Below are 20,768 nucleotides of genomic sequence, written 5' to 3'. Positions count from 1 at the left end.
AGGCAGGAGAGGCACTGTGTCTGTGAGACAGGAGAGTCACTGCTTGAGGCAGGAGAGGCACTGTGTCTGTGAGACAGGAGAGTCACTGTGTCTGTATGGTGATTTACTCCATGCCAAAGTGTACAATGTTTCGGCTTCAAAGCTGAACCTTTCGCAAGTGAATACGAGGTGGACTGAGTTGCTTTAAAGAGCACCTGTCATCAGATTCATGCTTACTGAAGACACTGGCTGCACACTTGCAGCCATCTATGTTTTACTCTGAAAGTTGTGGCTTTTCAGAGGAGACATGCTTTGAAAAGCCTGCCAAGGACTAGTGTGGCACCCTGCTGTTCACAGGTACCACAGGGCCCAGGGTGCATGGACAGGCTTCTCCACAAGAGGCCCTCATTACATACAAACACCTCCACCCTTCCACCTCATACCACCAGAGGGAGCCCGTTAGGGATATATATATGGAGGGTGGAGCCAGGCAGTGAGTTAGTTGTTTAGTCAGACAGAGTCAGAGAGTCTGAGAGCGTGCTGACGCTGAGAGCAGCAAAAACGCAGCACGTCTGCTGCTGAGTTCTGAGGGCCCCGAGTGTGGCCGACGGCAAGGAGGAGAGGAGAGAGGAGTTGAGGGGGCAGAGGAGCATCATAGGTTCACCCCAAATATACAAACCGGACACCGGGTCCGCACCTACAGGGTCCTTTATACCCAGTGGGGATCACCGGCATACCAGGAGGACTACAAGTCCCTGGCTGACCTGAAGCTAAACACTTAACAGGATCAGGAACCACGAAGGCCCCTTTTTGGTTGACCGCCCTGGGCCACGGACCGGGCCAGCCACTGTGACATATCCCCCCCAGCATCCATAGGCCCGGCTGCCGAGTACCCCATAGCCCCGGGGGCGCGACACTAGGTGTCTCCAATATCTGGTCCAAGGCTGGTCCATGGAGACTTCTCCCCTGCTAGGCCCACTAGATTGACAGGTTTCTCCTTAACTACACACAAATGGAGAAGTCACCGAAGACCGCATCAGACTAGTCAGTGGAGACTCATAGTCCCCAACCAGAGAGCACTGGGATGGACATCCACCATATTACAAGAAGACATCTAGCCCATAAAATGAGATTGAAGCGTACATGCCCTCCAAACTTTGGATGGAGCTTTAACCCATTAAATACCATAATGTGTGAAATAGGAGACCGCAGGATCACTATATAACAATGATGCTGTCAATCACTACAAGTGTGAATGGGACACAGGAACTCAGCTCAACTTTGGGGCCAAAATGTTCTATCTAACTATCTAGAGATAGAAAAATAAAAGTAATACTTTTCATGCAAAAATTGGTGCAAAGCCCCCAAGGTTATCACCAAATATTCATATTTACAAATCCCAAAAATGGGGAGTTTTTGAATGAAAACTCTTCAAACTCCTCCCCATTACTTCTCTGTAAAATTTCTGACATTTGTATGTTTTATATGTTTGGTTTGATCAATACCTTACAGACCATCTTTGATTCTATAATTAATAACCCGGAAAAAATCTCAAATTCATGTGTGTGGGCAACTGTACAAAAAAATGAATGACATAATCTGATTCAGAGGACTGAACATACCTAAAATCAAGCCTAATATCTGAGGCACACAAAAAAATATTAATTTGTTCCCCAGTTCTATCTACAGAGGCTTGCTAAAGTATTCATCCCCTTGGCTTTTTACCTTTTTTGTTATATTACAACCTGTGCTTAAATATTTTTGTAATCCAATTTGTGTGTGATGCATCAGCACTGAAAAGTCTAAGTTTTTGAAGTGAAGTGAGAAAAATCTAGGCATAAATTACATTTATAGGATCAAATAACTAAAAATTGGCATGTGCATATGTATTCACCCATTTTGTGATGAAGCCCCTAAACATTTCTGGTGCAAGCTATTACCTTCATAAGTCACATGCTTAGTGACAGGATGTCCACCTGTGTGCAATCTAAATGTCACATGTCTGTCAGTATATACAATTTACCTTTACTGAAAGGCCACAGAGGCTGCAAAACCACTAAGCAAGAGGCTCCACTAACCAAACAACACCATGAAGACCAAGGAGATCTCCAAACATCACCATGACTACCAAGGAGATCTCCAAACAACACCATGAAGACCAAGGAGATCTCCAAACAACACCATGAAGACCAAGGAGATCTCCAAACAACACCATGAAGACTAAGGAGATCTCCAAACAACACCATGAAGACCAAGGAGATCTCCAAACAACACCATGAAGACCAAGGAGATCTCCAAACAAGTCAGGACAAAGTTGTTGAGAAGAACAAGTCAGGGCTGGGTTATAAAAAAATATCCTAATCTCTGATGATCCCCCGGAGCACCATCAAATCCATCATCATGAAATGGAAAGAACATGGTACCACAACAAACCTGCCAACAGAGGGCCGCCCACCAAAACTCTCAGCCCGGGCAAGGAGGGCATTAATCAGAGGGGCTGCACAGAGACCAAAGATAACCCTGAAGGAGCTGCACAGTTCCCAAACAGAGACTGGAGTATCTGTCCATATGACCACATTAAGCCGTATGCTCCATAGAGGTGATCTTTATGGAAGAGTGGGCAGAAAAAAAGCTTTTACTTAAACACAAAAATTGTAAGGCTCGTTTTGAGTTTGCCAAAAGACGTGTGGGTGGAGGAAGGTGCTGTGGTCTGATGAGACCAAAATTGAACTTTTTGGCCACCAAATTAGTAAATGCTATGTCTGGTGCCAAACCAACACAGCTCATCACCCCAAGAGCACCATCCCCACAGTGAAACATGGTGGTGGCAGCATCATGCTGTGGGGATGTTTTTCAGAAGCAGGGACAGGGAAAATGGTCCGAGTCGAGGGGAAGATTGATGGTGCGAAATGCAGGGATATTCTTGAGCAAAACCTGTTTCAGTCTGTCAGTGATTTGAGACTTAGACGGAGATTCACCTTCCAACAAGACAATGACCCAAAGCATACTGCTAAAGCAACACTCGAGTGGTTTAAGGGGAAACGTGTAAATGTTTAGGAGTGGCCGAGTCAAAGCCCAGACCTTAATCCAATTGAGAATCTGTGGTCAGAATTGAATATTTCTGTTCACTAAAGGATACCATCTAACCTGAAGGAGCTGGAGCAGTTTTGCCTTGAGGAATGGGCAAAAATCCCAGTGGCAAGATGTGGAAGCTCATAGAGACTTATCCAAAGCAACTTGCAGCTGTGATTGTCTCAAAAGGAGACAAAAGTATTGACATTAGGGAGTGAATAGTTATGCACACTAAAAATTTCAGTTATTTTGTCCTATTTGTTGTTTGCTTCACAATAAAAAGAAAACCAAATGTTCACTGTTATCGGCATGTTCTTTACATGAACTGATGCAAATCCTCAAAAAAAAAAACAGTGAAATTCCAGGTTGTGAGGAAGCAAAACACGAAAAATTACAAAGGGGTCAATACTTTCACAAGCCACTGTATCTACAGTATCTACCACAAAAATGACAAAGGTTCAATCGTTAATGTTGCCACCATGGACATGAGTAAATAAACCGTTGATTTTTGTGCCAGAATCTAGAATGCTGCCTACAATTACATTTTTTATATTCTATCTATCTATCTATCTATCTATCTATCTATCTATCTATCTATCTATCTATCTATCTATCATCTATCTATCTATTATCTATCTATCATCTATTATCTATCATCTATCTATTATCTATCATCTATCTATCTATTATCTATTGTGAGGCAGTGACCGGGATCGTATACGAGGAACGTTATATATCACCAGAATGTGTACAGAGACCTATTAAATCTATTGGAGTGCATTGCAGTTGTGGCACCCCAGTGGGTCTGGTTGCCACAGTGGTAGTAATACCATGTCTGGGAGCAAAACAGGAGTTTCCTGGTCAGGAACACACAACATGCAACACCTCTTGCCCCAGACCAGAAAGGGGAGGATCCTGCCCTATATAACTGGATCTGGAGGCGGGGTTAGGGGAGTCTAGTGTCAGGAGTCAGAGAGGACACAAAGGAGCAAGGAGCTGAGGACTGGAGCTGGCAGAGCTCGTCCTGGCCAGAGTACATACAGAGGACCGGACACCGGAGTCCGAGGCTGTGGGGATTGTATATCCAGCAGCAGAAACCGCACGGCAGGAGATTGTAGGTCTCCTGGCCAACAGAAGCCCGAAGGCTCAGCCACACGAAAGGACCAGTACCGCCACAGAGGAGCAAGGAATACACGGGATCCGAGTCGCCAGCCATACGGGTGAGCACAGCACGTCACACTCAGGGACGTGGGCTACAACACGACTATAAGCGGGATAGCCAAAGAGTACAGTTAGAACGGCAGGCCTACAACTCCACCTGGCCAGGGGAATTCTAGGATTGCTCCTAGACTGACCAGGCCCTCATCCCTAGCAAGTAATCCCGTTGGGGCCTATATATTTGCCACCAGTAAAGACCCTAGGACTGCACTGCAAAGACTCCATGTTATTATTACTGATCCAGGCACTATCACCACCATCATCCACTCAAGCTGCCCTGAAGCTCCACTCTTCCTGTGGGGAGTTACATCACCTTGCTGCACAAACCACCAGCTTCAGCGGACTGCTCCGCAGCGGCGGTTTCCAATAACCGCATTCCACAGGTGGTGTAGTCGGACTATTTAAAACAGATACACATAGACTACCCTGGTTTGACCGCCCTGGGTCACGGACCGGGTCGTCGCCACGGTGACTACAACCCCCAGCATCTACAAGGCCTGGCTCCGGGTACCCCCACGGCCCAGGGGGCACGTCACAGTCACAGATACAGCTGCGGCTGCAATGCAGGAATGAAGGTGAGCATTGACCTGGTCGGTTATAGGAAGTTTCGCCCCCAGCAGTACGCCCCCAGCAATTTTCCCCCAGCAGCTTGCCCCCATCTGTTCACCCCAGGTACATTTCGCCCCCGCACATTTCGCCCCTATCATTTCGCCCCCAGGAAGATTCGCCCCCGCACATTTCGCCCCCCCCACGTTTCGGCCCCGTCGAACTGGGGGCGATATGTGCGGGGGTGAGATGTGCGGGGGCAAAACATCCTGGGGGCCAAATTCTGGGGACGAAATGTGCGGGGGCGAAATGTACCCGGGGGAGAGTTGCTGGGGGCGGGGGCGAACTGCTGGGGCCAAACTGCTGGGGGCGAACTGCTGGGGGCGAAACATCCAATTCCCAACCTTGGTCAGGCTATCTGGCTAATGCAGATTAAGTAAAACCCAGCAGGGCCTTCATTTCTTGGAGGAGGCTACAGGAGGCAGTGGGGCGGCCTCCTCCCTCCAACCCGGGTTTTCCAGTGGCTCTTGCCACAGGTCCTTTAAAATCCCTGCACTAAGGATTAGTGTTGTTCAGTGTTGGGACCTGCTAGGAGCACAGCAGGAAAGCTCGGCGGGACTCTGTATAGCTGAACCCACGCCTGGGAAGGCTCTGCACCTGTCAGGCTCTGAGCGTCCCAGTGTGGCCGTTGTGTAGCACCCTGAGGATTCGGCTGCTACAGGGGTATTGCACCTCAACCCAGAGGTGTGATATTCCACTCCCGGGTAAGGATGGAGTGTGAAACTGAGCCCAGAGAGCTGCATGCACTACACACATCCCATTTCCGGAGGGCAGACCAACGGTACTCCCACTTAGAAATGTGCAGGTACGACCGAGTCTGTCCTTGGCTGGAGTGGGAGGGGGGTGGAACATCCCAAGTAGTGTAGGGGCAGATAGGGGGAGCAGCCTGGGTAAGGTTAGGAGCTCATTGGGTGCTGGTCACCTGAGCTCACACATAGAGGGAGTATTTAAGGTGGGCACCATCTAAGATCAGAGTCAGTCTGTGTAACATACCTGGCGGCGTCCTTGCATGGTGGTCCTTCTCCCACTGTGCAAGAGAGCGCACTTGATCTCCTGTCCAGAATGTCTCTCTGGCTTCCCTCCATGCTGTCTGTTTGTGTCTGTTTCTGCTGCTTAAGGGCGGCGCCCGATCACTTCCTGCTTTTTGTACCTGCTGTGGGTCACGCCCCTTGTGCGTCCTCAGCCTATTGCTGTCTGACACTTGGTATATAGCTCAGCAGCTCCCTTCTATCCCTGCCTGAGCATAAGTGTTTCTTTCAGTGTGTGCTTGCACTCTGAAGGTGCCAGGTCCCGTTCTGTGTTCTCTTGTCTGCCTATCCTGGAGGCTGTATTTCCAGGCCTGTCTGAACACGCTCCTAGCCTGTTCCTCCTGCCTTCTAGGGGCCGATTACCTAGACCTGTTCCTGTATCTTGTCTGACCTGTCTGAACACGCTCCTAGCCTGTTCCTCCTGCCTTCTAGGGGCCGGTTCCCTAGACCCGCTCCTGTATCTTGTCTGTCCTGTCTGAACACGCTCCTTGCCTGTTCGTCCTGCCTCTCTGGGGGCCGTATTCCCAGACCCGCTCCTGTGTCCCGCTGCGGTGTCGGTCTCCTCCGTACACTCAGTTCCAGTCTGAACTCTCTCCTATCCTTTACCTGTTTTTCCTCTATGTCCGTTCCCTTCCTTTTTCTGCAGAGTCTGAACTCGTACCTAACTCCTGCTTGTTGTCTCTGTACTCCCGTTTGTGAGTTTGTGGTCCACTCGCTACTTCACTGCAAGTACCCTGTGGGTGTCTGGCTCTGCCTTTCCCTTCCTGTCTGTTCCGTGTGAACAGAGCCCTGTCCCCCCTACTCAGCCTAGCCTGCTCTGACTCCTCTGGCCGCTGCTCCGGCAGTCCTGTCCTGCCCTGCTTCTGCCCGCTGCTCCGGCAGTCCTGTCCTGCCCTGCTTCTGCCCGCTGCTCCGGCAGTCCTGTCCTGCCCTGCTTGTGCTCGCTGCTCCGGCAGTCCTGTCCTGCCCTGCTTGTGCTCGCTGCTCCTGCAGCCCCGTCCTGCTCTGTTCTTGCCCACCGCTTCGGGCGTTCCCTCTCTGCTGTGGTTGTCTACCGCATCTGCGGTTCTGTGACCCAGTCTGTACTGGGTCTTAACCTTTCTGTGCTCCAGCCCGTCCTTTCGGCCAGTACCTCCCTGCCTGCATACTCGCCTGTATCCACCCATCTGCATACCTGCCGTGTTTGCTTATATCCACCAGTCTGTGCCAGCCTAACCTGCCTGTTCCTGAGTCCCAGTGTGTACTGGGTCCTATCCCGCCTGTGTTCCTACCTGCTAGTGCCTCCCTGTCTGCACTCTAGCTGTGCTTGCCTGTACCCCTCTACCTGTATTGTTCCTGAGTCCCAGTGTGTACTGGGTCCTATCCCGCCTGTGTTCCTACCTGCTAGTGCCTCCCTGTCTGCACTCTAGCTGCGCTTGCCTTTACCCGCCTGCCTGCATACCAGTCGTGCCTGCCTATACCCTCCAGTCTGTGTGCCAGCCTACCAGCCTGTTCCTGTATTCCCCTGTGTGGGTCAACAGCCGTGTCCGGGGTCTGTCCTGGAGTAGCACCTGGTCCCTCTGCTCGGTTCCTCCTTGGTGCACTGGCGTCGTATGCCGTCGTGCGACCCTGGTCGGATCGGGTGAATACTTAGTCACGCCCCTCCAGGCATTCACTCTCCGGCACGGTCCAGTGGAATCACTACCAATCCCACGCACACGCCGCTTAGCCCGGGCGTGTGCATAACAGCATGCTCAGGCCATGGTTCCCGTTGAGCCCCACGGCCTTCGCTCTCTGAGAAGTTTTCCAGCGAATACATGCATTAAAATAAATAAATAAATATTTTTTTTTTTTCCTTTAGCTGAGTTCCAGGCGAATTACGCACCCGTCCAGATGGATCTATCTGCTCTCGTTCCCGCGGATCCGCTACGTTATTATGGGGATCCTAGACAAAGTCGTGCATTTGTGGAGCAATGCATGCTACACTTTAAGGCCTACCCTCTCTACTTTCCTTCCGATTGGGCTAAAGTGGCCTTTATGATGTCTTACCTGGCGGGTGATGCCTTGGAATGGATCAACCCCCTATATGAAACACAGGATCCGATCCTCCGGGACCTAATGGCCTTCCTGGTGGCCTTTCTAATGGTCTTCGATGATCCTAACCCGGAGGCTCCTGCTGAAGCTTCACCTCCCAATATCCCGGAGCAGCCCCGATGGGTAATGTGTGTGGGTAGCGCAATAGTCCTCCAGCCCAATGAGACTACTGCCCACCCAGAATCCTCACAGGGTGACTACGCTTTCCGGAATACTTCTCTCAACCTCAAGAGGCAGTCCAGACGTGCTAGACTTAGAGGCAAGCCGTCACGCCAGGGTCTGTCCTCCCTGAGACCTCCTGACCCCAACCTTGAAGTCCCTACTGAAGCTTCATCTCCCTGTATTCCAGAGAAACCCCAATGGGTAATGTGCGTGGGTAGTGCACCAGTTCTCCTGCCCGAAGAGACTTCTGCCCATCCAGACTCCACACAGGAGAACTTCCTGCACCCGGCATCAGTTGCTTCTCTCTCTTTAACCGGTGTGCATGTCCAAGGATGCGCCAAAGCTGTGGTTACCTCAGAGTCTGTGCACCTCTACTACCTGGCGGAGGATCCCCTGTTGCCTCCAGAATCCTCCGGGATACCACTCGATGACAAATGGAGAGAGACTTCTCTACACCCGGTACTCAATACTTTGTCCGCTTCGTCCTGTGAGCCTGACAATGGGTACCCCAAAGTGGTAGTTACCCCCGAGTCTCTACACCCCTCCGACCAGGCGGAGGATCTCCAGTTGTCTCCTGAACCCTTCGGGGTGCTACCTGGTAGCGAAAGGACAGAGACTCTCCTATACTCTGTACCTGATACCTCGCTCGCTTCGTCCAGTGAGTCCAACCTAGTGTACTCCGAAGCAGAGGTTACTCCCGAGTCTCTACACCCCTCCGACCAGGCGGAGGACCTCCAGTTGTGTTCAGAACCCTTTGGGGTGCCACCTGGTGGTGAAAGGACAGAGACTCTCCTATACTCTGTACCTGATACCTCGCTCGCTTCGTCCAGTGAGTCCAACCTAGTGTACTCCGAAGCAGAGGTTACTCCCGAGTCTCTACACCCCTCCGACCAGGCGGAGGACCTCCAGTTGTGTTCAGAACCCTTCGGGGTGCCACCTGGTGGTGAATGGACAGAGACTTTCCTATACTCGGTACCCGATACCTCGCCTGCTTCCTCCAGTGAGTCCGACCTAGTGTACTCTGAAGCAGTTGTTTTCTCTGAGCCTCTGCACTCTTCTGACCCGGCGGAGGACCTCCAGTTGTTTCCTGAATCCTCCGGGGTACCACCAGATAACAAAGAGACAGTGACTTTTCCTCATTATGTACCTGATAACCCGTCTATTTTTTCCTGTGAGCTTGACAAGATGTACCTCGAAGCAGAGATTACCCTCAAGTCTCTGTCCCCCTCCAACCCAGTGAACGACTGGTCCTCGAATTCCCTGCGGAAGATTCTGGCAGGCCTGAAGAAGAGGGGGCGTAAGGGGGGAGGTACTGTAACATACCTGGCGGCGTCCTTGCATGGTGGTCCTTCTCCCACTGTGCAAGAGAGCGCACTTGATCTCCTGTCCAGAATGTCTCTCTGGCTTCCCTCCATGCTGTCTGTTTGTGTCTGTTTCTGCTGCTTAAGGGCGGCGCCCGATCACTTCCTGCTTTTTGTACCTGCTGTGGGTCACGCCCCTTGTGCGTCCTCAGCCTATTGCTGTCTGACACTTGGTATATAGCTCAGCAGCTCCCTTCTATCCCTGCCTGAGCATAAGTGTTTCTTTCAGTGTGTGCTTGCACTCTGAAGGTGCCAGGTCCCGTTCTGTGTTCTCTTGTCTGCCTATCCTGGAGGCTGTATTTCCAGGCCTGTCTGAACACGCTCCTAGCCTGTTCCTCCTGCCTTCTAGGGGCCGATTACCTAGACCTGTTCCTGTATCTTGTCTGACCTGTCTGAACACGCTCCTAGCCTGTTCCTCCTGCCTTCTAGGGGCCGGTTCCCTAGACCCGCTCCTGTATCTTGTCTGTCCTGTCTGAACACGCTCCTTGCCTGTTCGTCCTGCCTCTCTGGGGGCCGTATTCCCAGACCCGCTCCTGTGTCCCGCTGCGGTGTCGGTCTCCTCCGTACACTCAGTTCCAGTCTGAACTCTCTCCTATCCTTTACCTGTTTTTCCTCTATGTCCGTTCCCTTCCTTTTTCTGCAGAGTCTGAACTCGTACCTAACTCCTGCTTGTTGTCTCTGTACTCCCGTTTGTGAGTTTGTGGTCCACTCGCTACTTCACTGCAAGTACCCTGTGGGTGTCTGGCTCTGCCTTTCCCTTCCTGTCTGTTCCGTGTGAACAGAGCCCTGTCCCCCCTACTCAGCCTAGCCTGCTCTGACTCCTCTGGCCGCTGCTCCGGCAGTCCTGTCCTGCCCTGCTTCTGCCCGCTGCTCCGGCAGTCCTGTCCTGCCCTGCTTCTGCCCGCTGCTCCGGCAGTCCTGTCCTGCCCTGCTTCTGCCCGCTGCTCCGGCAGTCCTGTCCTGCCCTGCTTCTGCCCGCTGCTCCGGCAGTCCTGTCCTGCCCTGCTTGTGCTCGCTGCTCCGGCAGTCCTGTCCTGCCCTGCTTGTGCTCGCTGCTCCTGCAGCCCCGTCCTGCTCTGTTCTTGCCCACCGCTTCGGGCGTTCCCTCTCTGCTGTGGTTGTCTACCGCATCTGCGGTTCTGTGACCCAGTCTGTACTGGGTCTTAACCTTTCTGTGCTCCAGGCCGTCCTTTCGGCCAGTACCTCCCTGCCTGCATACTCGCCTGTATCCACCCATCTGCATACCTGCCGTGTTTGCTTATATCCACCAGTCTGTGCCAGCCTAACCTGCCTGTTCCTGAGTCCCAGTGTGTACTGGGTCCTATCCCGCCTGTGTTCCTACCTGCTAGTGCCTCCCTGTCTGCACTCTAGCTGTGCTTGCCTGTACCCCTCTACCTGTATTGTTCCTGAGTCCCAGTGTGTACTGGGTCCTATCCCGCCTGTGTTCCTACCTGCTAGTGCCTCCCTGTCTGCACTCTAGCTGCGCTTGCCTTTACCCGCCTGCCTGCATACCAGTCGTGCCTGCCTATACCCTCCAGTCTGTGTGCCAGCCTACCAGCCTGTTCCTGTATTCCCCTGTGTGGGTCAACAGCCGTGTCCGGGGTCTGTCCTGGAGTAGCACCTGGTCCCTCTGCTCGGTTCCTCCTTGGTGCACTGGCGTCGTATGCCGTCGTGCGACCCTGGTCGGATCGGGTGAATACTTAGTCACGCCCCTCCAGGCATTCACTCTCCGGCACGGTCCAGTGGAATCACTACCAATCCCACGCACACGCCGCTTAGCCCGGGCGTGTGCATAACAGTCTGCCACAGTCAGTCAGTCTGTGAGAAGCCAGAGGAAGAGGAGCAGAGCAGCCCCAGAGAGAGAGAGAGGAGAAAGGAAGAAAGACCCAGAGGGGGTGAAAGAAAAGGACTCTGAGAACCCAAAGTCCATCACCGGGTGAAGAGTTGGCAACTGGGTACCGGATCCCAAACTGGTGGGGGCTAAAGCACACCCTAGCCAGAGACCGGAGGCCGTGGGCAGGATCTGCCACAGCCACCCACCACATCCACCCGGAAGGCAAACCACGTGTAGGGTCAGGGAACCCAAGGCCAAGGGTCTCCCAACAGAAGGCCCGAGGGAGCTGGACCTAGGTGGATCCCTGGTGGGGACGGCCAGAAGACAGGACAGGAAGGAGGGCTCAGGGTCACGCTCCGGACTTGCTTGGGGGTTGGCTGAATCCAGGACCTGGTGGACGCAGCACGGCTCGGGTGGTCACTTGAAGCTGGAGTGACCGGAACATCAGCAGTAAGTAAATACCCTAAACTGCACAACCCGACTCTGTCTTTAATTACCATCTATGCTGCACCACCACAACCCCCATCCTCTGCACCTGACCCCCTGAGGCTATACCCCACCCGTTGGGGGTTATACTATCAAAAGCTGCACCAACACCATCAGCCTCAGCGGACCCTGCTGCAGCGGCGGCCGTAGTGACCGCAATACAACGGGTGGCGTAGTCGACATAAAGAACTTTATAACATCTGTAGGACTGCCACATACTCTGAGCTTGACACCCTGGGCACGGACCGGGTCACAGCCACTCGGAGACTACAACCCCCATCTGATCCGGCTCCGGGTATTCCCCTAAAGAATATGGCCCAGGGGGTGCGTCAACTTTGGCGTAGTCGGCAGGATAACGTGCCCGCAACACCCGGGTACTGCGTGCCTGAAGAAAAGAACAAGTTTACCTCAAAAAGAAGTCTCCCGCCGGTCCCGGAGGGTCCCCGCCATCGGACTCCATCACAGATCGATTCCCGCCGGTTGTCCGCCATTAACAGCTTTTTCCCGCCATCTGCAGAGTTTCCCGCCACTGGGAGACGATTCCCGCCATTTCCAAAGGTTTCCCGCCTTGTCAGAGCGGACCAGAGGATGGCAAGAGGCCGCCTCCCATCGTGGGCCAGGACCGAAAATGGCGCCAAAAGTGGAAACCGCCCCCACCAACAGAGACTGTGATGCTAGAGGTGTCTGTCAGCGTGAAAGAACTGCCCCTGGAGCTGACAATCACCAAGTGGCCCCGGGACCGCCCTCGAAGTGGGAGGACTGAGAACAAGAGAGCAAAGATGGGTGTCGCCTGGAGCAGTCTGGAGAGAGCGCACCCGGAGACAAGAAGCCTAGAGCTGAGTCCAGAAGAAGCTTACCCGGAGATGGGAGAAGAGCAGAGCAGCACCGGCCCGCTGGCCAGGAGCCTGCCGGGAACAGCAGAAGGAGAGCAGAGCAGCACCGACCCGTTGATCAGGAGCCTGCTAGAAGCAACGACCCCACTAGGCCTAGTGGAGGTCCTAGCACAGCTCCCCCGAGACCGGGAGTGTGCGCAGACCGCTCTGGAGGGCCTCGCACGGAGGATGGCCCGGGTGCAGCGAGAGACGTTGGCGGAGTGGAGCCGTGAGATGGCCCAGCAGACCGAGACCCGTCAGCGGAGCACGCCACCCAAGACGAGGAGACAGACCGCCTCTGAGGATGGCGCAGGAGGACTGAAGGCCGGAGACGGCGCCGAGAAGGGAGCCGAACGAAAGGAGGCAGGTAAAGGGGACGTCTCTACCCCAAGCCGGGAAACCGCGTGCCTGCCCCAGCTCCCCGTCGCAGAGCCCGAAGTACCCCCTGCCGTGCCCGTAACCGCAACGTCACCGCCACAGACTAGGCCTCAACCGGAAGCCGCAGCCGCGACCCCTGTGACCCCTGTGACGTCACACGCCTCGACCCCGAGCGTGACCAAGCAGGAAGTACCACCAGCCTGGTCGCAAGGCCTAGTACCCCCGGGCGCCGCAATACCAACAGCGCCCCCTACCTCCGCGGAGCCACCGGCCTGGTCGCAGGGCCAAGTAGCCCAGGGCGCCGCCGTCCTTACGGTGCCCTTCACTTTCCAGGTGCCCCAGGCCTGGCCGCAAGGCCTGGGCAACCCGGGCGCCGCCACCACCACCGCGCCCATAAAACCTAAAGTACCGCACCTGGGTGAGGACCTGTTCGCCCAACATACGTGCCCGGATGGGCAGCCCTTCATATGGCCACCGGAGTTTCACCATCCCCGACTCCGGAAAGAGAGACCCCTAGATGAACCCCTGATCCCGGCTCCAAAGCCCGTTAAGAGGATCTCGCCCCCGCTAGCAGAAGCGCAGTTTGAGTGGGACCCCACCGGAGAAGATCTCATGGGGTTCACTCAAGAGACTCGGGCAGCCGCAGCGGAGCGTGCAGAGTGCTGCCGCCAGCAGCTCGAGGTCTTTGAGAGAGAGCGGAGAGAGAGGCGGGTCCGGGAACAGCAAGCTCAAGTAAGGAGCGCGGAGCAGAAGAGCCGGGCCAGGAGAGACCCCCGTGCAGCGCATAGTCCCCGCACCACCGGGACTGTGATCAAGTTTAACATGCAGCATGGGTGGGGCTTCATCCGAGACCACCGCACCCCAGGCGACGTCTTCGTGACCAGGAGAGACGTTGAGTCCCACCTACCGGAGGGACACAGAGGTCGTGACCTTTACATCGGGGACGAGGTCACCTTTACCCGGCACAAGTGTGCCAAAGGACCCTACGCCCTCCATGTGCATCGCCTGACGGAGGAAGAGCTGCGGTGTGAGGAGGAAGAACAAGAGGACCCGGACGGGTCTGAAGCTAAAGGTAACCACAAAGAAAGAGCAGGAGGACGTCGTCGTTGAGTACGGCAGAGTAGAAGCTGTATATAGTTACCCGTAGGGGTACCAAAGAAACTGTTGCTGATAATATAGTCCCCGTTGGGACCAGCAAGTGTGAACTGTTTACCCGTTTATCCCTTAAATACCTGGCCGAGGACTGAGAGCGGCCATATCCCTTGTATATAGTTGCGCTTCCTAAAAGCACCCCCTACCGGTTTTATAGGAAAACCATTTTTCTAGAGAAACTGTTGCACTTTTCCCGGGCACACGTTGCACAGTGTCCGGAGGAGGAGCCAGAGGCGACGAGAATGTTATTAATATGAAAAGTTTTATGATGATGCTGATATATATATGATATTTTATATGTTTTTATTATGTTGTTTATATGAAAAAAAAATGTATGTTTGTGGATGTTTATCTCTTACAGCCCGAGGACGTGCTGTGGTTTACCAGGGGGGAATGTAGCACCCTGAGGATTCGGCTGCTACAGGGGTATTGCACCTCAACCCAGAGGTGTGATATTCCACTCCCGGGTAAGGATGGAGTGTGAAACTGAGCCCAGAGAGCTGCATGCACTACACACATCCCATTTCCGGAGGGCAGACCAACGGTACTCCCACTTAGAAATGTGCAGGTACGACCGAGTCTGTCCTTGGCTGGAGTGGGAGGGGGGTGGAACATCCCAAGTAGTGTAGGGGCAGATAGGGGGAGCAGCCTGGGTAAGGTTAGGAGCTCATTGGGTGCTGGTCACCTGAGCTCACACATAGAGGGAGTATTTAAGGTGGGCACCATCTAAGATCAGAGTCAGTCTGCCACAGTCAGTCAGTCTGCCACAGTCAGTCAGTCTGTGAGAAGCCAGAGGAAGAGGAGCAGAGCAGCCCCAGAGAGAGAGAGAGGAGAAAGGAAGAAAGACCCAGAGGGGGTGAAAGAAAAGGACTCTGAGAACCCAAAGTCCATCACCGGGTGAAGAGTTGGCAACTGGGTACCGGATCCCAAACTGGTGGGGGCTAAAGCACACCCTAGCCAGAGACCGGAGGCCGTGGGCAGGATCTGCCACAGCCACCCACCACATCCACCCGGAAGGCAAACCACGTGTAGGGTCAGGGAACCCAAGGCCAAGGGTCTCCCAACAGAAGGCCTGAGGGAGCTGGACCTAGGTGGATCCCTGGTGGGGACGGCCAGAAGACAGGACAGGAAGGAGGGCTCAGGGTCACGCTCCGGACTTGCTTGGGGGTTGGCTGAATCCAGGACCTGGTGGACGCAGCACGGCTCGGGTGGTCACTTGAAGCTGGAGTGACCGGAACATCAGCAGTAAGTAAATACCCTAAACTGCACAACCCGACTCTGTCTTTAATTACCATCTATGCTGCACCACCACAACCCCCATCCTCTGCACCTGACCCCCTGAGGCTATACCCCACCCGTTGGGGGTTATACTATCAAAAGCTGCACCAACACCATCAGCCTCAGCGGACCCTGCTGCAGCGGCGGCCGTAGTGACCGCAATACAACGGGTGGCGTAGTCGACATAAAGAACTTTATAACATCTGTAGGACTGCCACATACTCTGAGCTTGACACCCTGGGCACGGACCGGGTCACAGCCACTCGGAGACTACAACCCCCATCTGATCCGGCTCCGGGTATTCCCCTAAAGAATATGGCCCAGGGGGTGCGTCAGTTGCACACGGCAACCATTGTGTATGGACTTCTGTTAACCCGGCTGCAAACCGGAGGACTTTCTGTTAACCCGTGAGTTGCTGAAATAAAAGCTGTTAATGTTGGACTTGCTTGGGTCACTGCCTCAGTTACTGCATGGTGTGAACACCGCCGCCTTACAGCTTGGTGGAGAATGCGGGCATAGTGACTGAGGCATACCCCACCGGCAGCTGCATGACAACAATCCGGCCGGCCACCTTTCAGCCTAACCCCGTGGACAAAATGGAGGAACTGTTAAGGCAATTGGTCCTCACGCAGCGGCAGCAGCAGGAGCAGTTCAAGCAGCAGCACACCAATGAGCTGATCGTGCAGCAACTCACAGCCCTGTGGGAGACGCCGACGGCACCAGCCCCGGAACGTCGAGAGGCCCGTGACAAGGTTCGCTCAGCATTGAGGAAGATGGGACCGGAGGACGACGTGGAAGTGTGACGCCCTGCGGCTGCAGGCTGTCACAGAACTCCTGGGTGTTGCACAGATGGATTCTCCCCAGTGGCCTCAATACATGCAGACACCTCCACCCAAGTCCACTAGATGGAGCCCTGTCAGGTATATATATACTGGGGGTTGGAGTTCAGGAAGTCAGTCAGTGGGAAGCAGTGAGTGTGACACGATGCTGCAGCACCAGACAAGCTGAAGTCTGTGTGGCTGAAAGCCAGGCTAGGCCCAAGCTGCGGGCTACTCTGGCCAGTGAGAGCCTAGAGTGGGCTAGAAGGAAAGGAGAAGAGAAGAGCCTTGAGGGACAGAGGAACCACAGAGGGTTCGTCCCCTGATGCAAGCCAGGCACCGGGCCCGAGCCTATTGGGATCTCTATGCCCAGTAGGGAATCCGGCATACTGAGGAGGATTTCATATCCCTCAGTCCATCCATGAATACCGCACATTCAGAGGACTAGGTACCACGAAGGCCCCAGCGTCCAGGGATCGTGGTAACCAGTGGGAAAGCCCTCGCCGCCAAGCAACATGGGTGAGAGAAACATCAAGGGAGCTAGACCCTGTTCCAGGCAGGTCAGACGCTCCAAGGAGAGAGGCAGGAAGATACAGGCAAGGAGGCCTTACACCCGCTCACTGGGGAGCAAGTCCAGAAGTGCACACCACCTACAAGTACCCTGGACCATACCTGCCTACCATCTGCAGTAAAGGTACTGAAACTAGCCCCGGTGTGTGTGTCTGTTCTTCCTCTGACCCGGCTGGGTCCCCTCTCTCCTGCATCCCTTCATACCATCCCTGCCCCGGGGGCCCGCTCCACCTGTGGGGAGCAGAAACACCTCAGCTGCCATCCCAACACCCCCGGAGGTCTGAAGCAGCGCTGGTAATCGTTACCAGGTACCACAGGTGGCGTCACGAACTGTTTATTTATTTTATCCATGTTCCAATCCCCTTTTTCAAGAGTGACCCCAGGGTACGGGCCCGGGAGCCGACCACCTCGACATCCCCCAAACCAGGTAAAGGCCCGGGTACCGAGTCATCCCCATCCCCTGGGCGCGTCAACTCAATCCTGGCGTCACGAATAGGATTGCATGCCCGTTGCCACCGGGTACTGTGCGCCTTAAAGTACTGTGTCGCATACCGTGGTGACGTTTTCCCGCAAATTGCCACTGTTTCCCGCCATTGTCCGCCATTTTCGAGTCGCCACGCGGGAAGAAGAGGGGAGTAACCGCGGGAACCAGAGAGGCGTGACCGCTGGAAGCGCGCAAAGTTCAAGCCCCGCCTCACGCACTGATGCAGTGTCAGGTCCTGGAAGGAGACCGCCGTGCCAGGAAGTGCACGCCCTGACGTCAGACGCAAGGGGATGCCAGGTCCTGCACCGGGAACTGCTAGTCGAGCAGTTCTCCTCTTCCCGTCTGAGGGACCGCGGCCAAAGCTTGAAGCCGGAAGGTAGGCCACAGTTAACTAGGGGGGCACAGCGATGGCGGATGATCAGCAACACGCCGGGGCCCCAGTTAATGCCCCAGATGACCAGTCTGCACCCGGCGCTGCTCAGGCAGGAGCAGTCGCCGCACCAGCAGGAGCTGTGGCACTGATGGTGCCCATGGCTCTACAGCATGCCCTAAATGTTCAGAGGGTGAGGGAACTGTTGGAACAGGACACCCTGACTGAACGGGAGGATGACCAGGACGGGTCACCTACCTCCCATCCCCAGGCGCATCCCAGGAGGGGGCGCCCTTGAGCTACTAGTTCCCCGGTAGCTCTCATGTTAAGTATAAGTTAACCTGAACTTGGAGTCCGTGAACTATGAGCGGTCCCACCATTGTACATAGTTTGCACCTCCTGAGGTGCCCCCTGGTGGTTTTCACAAGACCACCACCACTAAAACCTGCTTGGCGTGGCCAAACCAGTGGTCCTACACCAGTCCTGCAGCCCGCCCAGGACCTTCATTGGGGGTTTGGAGCAGGTCCCCCACAAGCCAGCTTACCCGGATGAGAGGGACACACCCGAGGAGGGATCTCATCAAAACTGACCGTTGCAGAAAGTAAAGTTGTTGTAATGTTTAAAAATATGTTATCCTTGTGTTACCTGTTATACAAAAATGTTTCAGTCCGGGAGTACTGACTTTTACTAGGGGGGAATGTGACACCCTGCAGCTGCAGGCTGTCACAGAACTCCTGGGTGTTGCACAGATGGATTCTCCCCAGTGGCCTCAATACATGCAGACACCTCCACCCAAGTCCACTAGATGGAGCCCTGTCAGGTATATACACTGTGTTCCAAATTATTATGCAAATAATATTTTCTCAGATTTTCCCAAATTACCTATATGAATTGCAGTCATTGTAATTTTCCAGTCAAATAACTATTAGAGTACAATTGAAAAGTTTTTGTACAAACTGCCTATGATAACAGTATATTTTTTAAAAAATAAAAAACTCAAACTGCACTCAAAATGCATGTTCCAAATTATTATGCACAGCAGAGTTTTCAACCTTTTCATTTTAATAAAGAACAAAAAAATGGTCATTTTTGAAATTATAAGCATTAGCAGGTTATTACAAACTGAAATCAAACAGTTTTCAACTCAAAACTTTATTCTAGGTGATGTTACATTTGCACATAGGACCCCTTGTTCGAAAGGAGCTTCTGAACTCTCTCGTCCATTGAATTTGTCAGGTTTTGGATGGTTTCTGCTTTAATTGTTTTGCATGAGGACAGAATACCCTTCCAGAGCTGTTGCTTAGATGTGAACTGCCTCCCGCCATCATAGATACTCCTTTTGATGATGCTACAGAGGTTCTCAATGGGGTTGAGGTCAGGGGAGCATGGGTGCTACACCATAAGTTTGTCCCCTTTTATGCCCATAGCAGCCAGAGATGCAGATGTGTTATGTGCAGCATGAGACGGGGCATTATCATGCATGAAATGATCTCAATGGTCCAGATGGATGGAGTGGAGGATGGCTGGTTGATGGACACCCCATGCAAACACGGCTACAGCGCCAACAAGGAGGAGGTGGAGTAATGTTTTGGGCTGGAATCATGGGGAGAGAGATTGTCGGCCCTTTTAGGATGCCTGAAGGGGTAAAGATGAACTCCATAATGTATGTTGAGTTTCTCAAACAGCACTTCCTTCCATGGTTCAAGAAGAAGAACCGTGCATTCCGCAGCAAGATCATTTTCATGCATGATAATGCCCCGTCTTATGCTGCACATAACACATCTGCATCTCTGGCTGCTATGGGCATAAAAGGGGACAAACTTATGGTGTGGCACCCATACTCCCCTGACCTCAACCCCATTGAGAACCTCTGGAGCATCATCAAAAGGAGTGTCTATGATGGCGGGAGGTAGTTCACATCTAAGCAACAGCTCTGGGAGGGTATTCTGTCCTCATGCAAAACAATTAAAGCAGAAACCATCCAAAACCTGACAAATTCAATGGACGAGAGAGTTCAGAAGCTCCTTTCGAACAAGCGGTCCTATGTGCAAATGTTACATCACCTAGAATAAAGATTTGAGTTGAAAACTGTTTGATTTCAGTTTGTAATAACCTGCTAATGCTTATAATTTCAAAAATGACCATTTTTTTGTTCTTTATTAAAATGAAAAGGTTGAAAACTCTGCTGTGCATAATAATTTGGAACATGCATTTTGAGTGCAGTTTGAGTTTTTTATTTTTTTTAAAAATATACTGTTATCATAGGCAGTTTGTACAAAAACCTTTCAATTGTACTCTAATAGTTATTTGACTGGAAAATTACAATGACTGCAATTCATATAAGTAATTTGGGAAAATCTGAGAAAATATTATTTGCATAATAATTTGGAACACAGTGTATATACTGGGGGGTGGAGTTCAGGAAGTCAGTCAGTGAGTGTGACACGATGCTGCAGCACCAGACAAGCTGAAGTCTGTGTGGCTGAAAGCCAGGCTAGGCCCAAGCTGCGGGCTAGTCTGGCCAGTGAGAGCCTAGAGTGGGCTAGAAGGAAAGGAGAAGAGAAGAGCCATGATGGACAGAGGAACCACAGAGGGTTCGTCCCCTGATGCAATCCAGGCACCGGGCCCGAGCCTATTGGGATCTCTATGCCCAGTAGGGAATCCGGCATACTGAGGAGGGTTTCATATCCCTCAGTCCACCCGCGAATACCGCACATTCAGAGGACTAGGTACCACGAAGGCCCCAGCATCCAGGGATCGTGGTAACCAGTGGGAAAGCCCTCGCCGCCAAGCAAGACGGGTGAGAGAAACATCAAGGGAGCTAGACCCTGTTCCAGGCAGGTCAGAAGCTCCAGGGAGAGAGGCAGGAAGATACAGGCAAGGAGGCCTTACACCCGCTCATTGGGGAGCAAGTCCAGAAGTGCACACCACCTACAAGTACCCCGGACCATACCTGCCTACCATCTGCAGTAAAGGTACTGAAACTAGCCCCGGTGTGTGTGTCTGTTCTTCCTCTGACCCGGCTGG

General features: G+C 53.2%; 1 long non-coding RNA gene across 1 annotated transcript in view; it reads right to left on the bottom strand.

Moving 5' to 3' along the window:
* Positions 1-5,996, bottom strand: part of LOC141237910 (uncharacterized) — a 46,151-nt gene extending 40,155 nt beyond the window's left edge. The window contains exon 1 of the long non-coding RNA XR_012303435.1: positions 5,869-5,996. This is a non-coding gene — a long non-coding RNA (uncharacterized lncRNA). The remainder of the gene's footprint in view (positions 1-5,868) is intronic.
* Positions 5,997-20,768: the final 14,772 nt, after the last annotated feature.

Source organism: Phyllobates terribilis, unplaced genomic scaffold (assembly GCF_046119375.1).
Source record: "Phyllobates terribilis strain yellow unplaced genomic scaffold, ASM4611937v1 Scaffold_2__4_contigs__length_985480577, whole genome shotgun sequence".
Lineage (NCBI taxonomy): Eukaryota > Metazoa > Chordata > Amphibia > Anura > Dendrobatidae > Phyllobates > Phyllobates terribilis.
The sequence above is the reverse complement of the archived record's forward strand: the minus strand, read 5'-3'. Positions and strand labels throughout refer to the sequence as shown.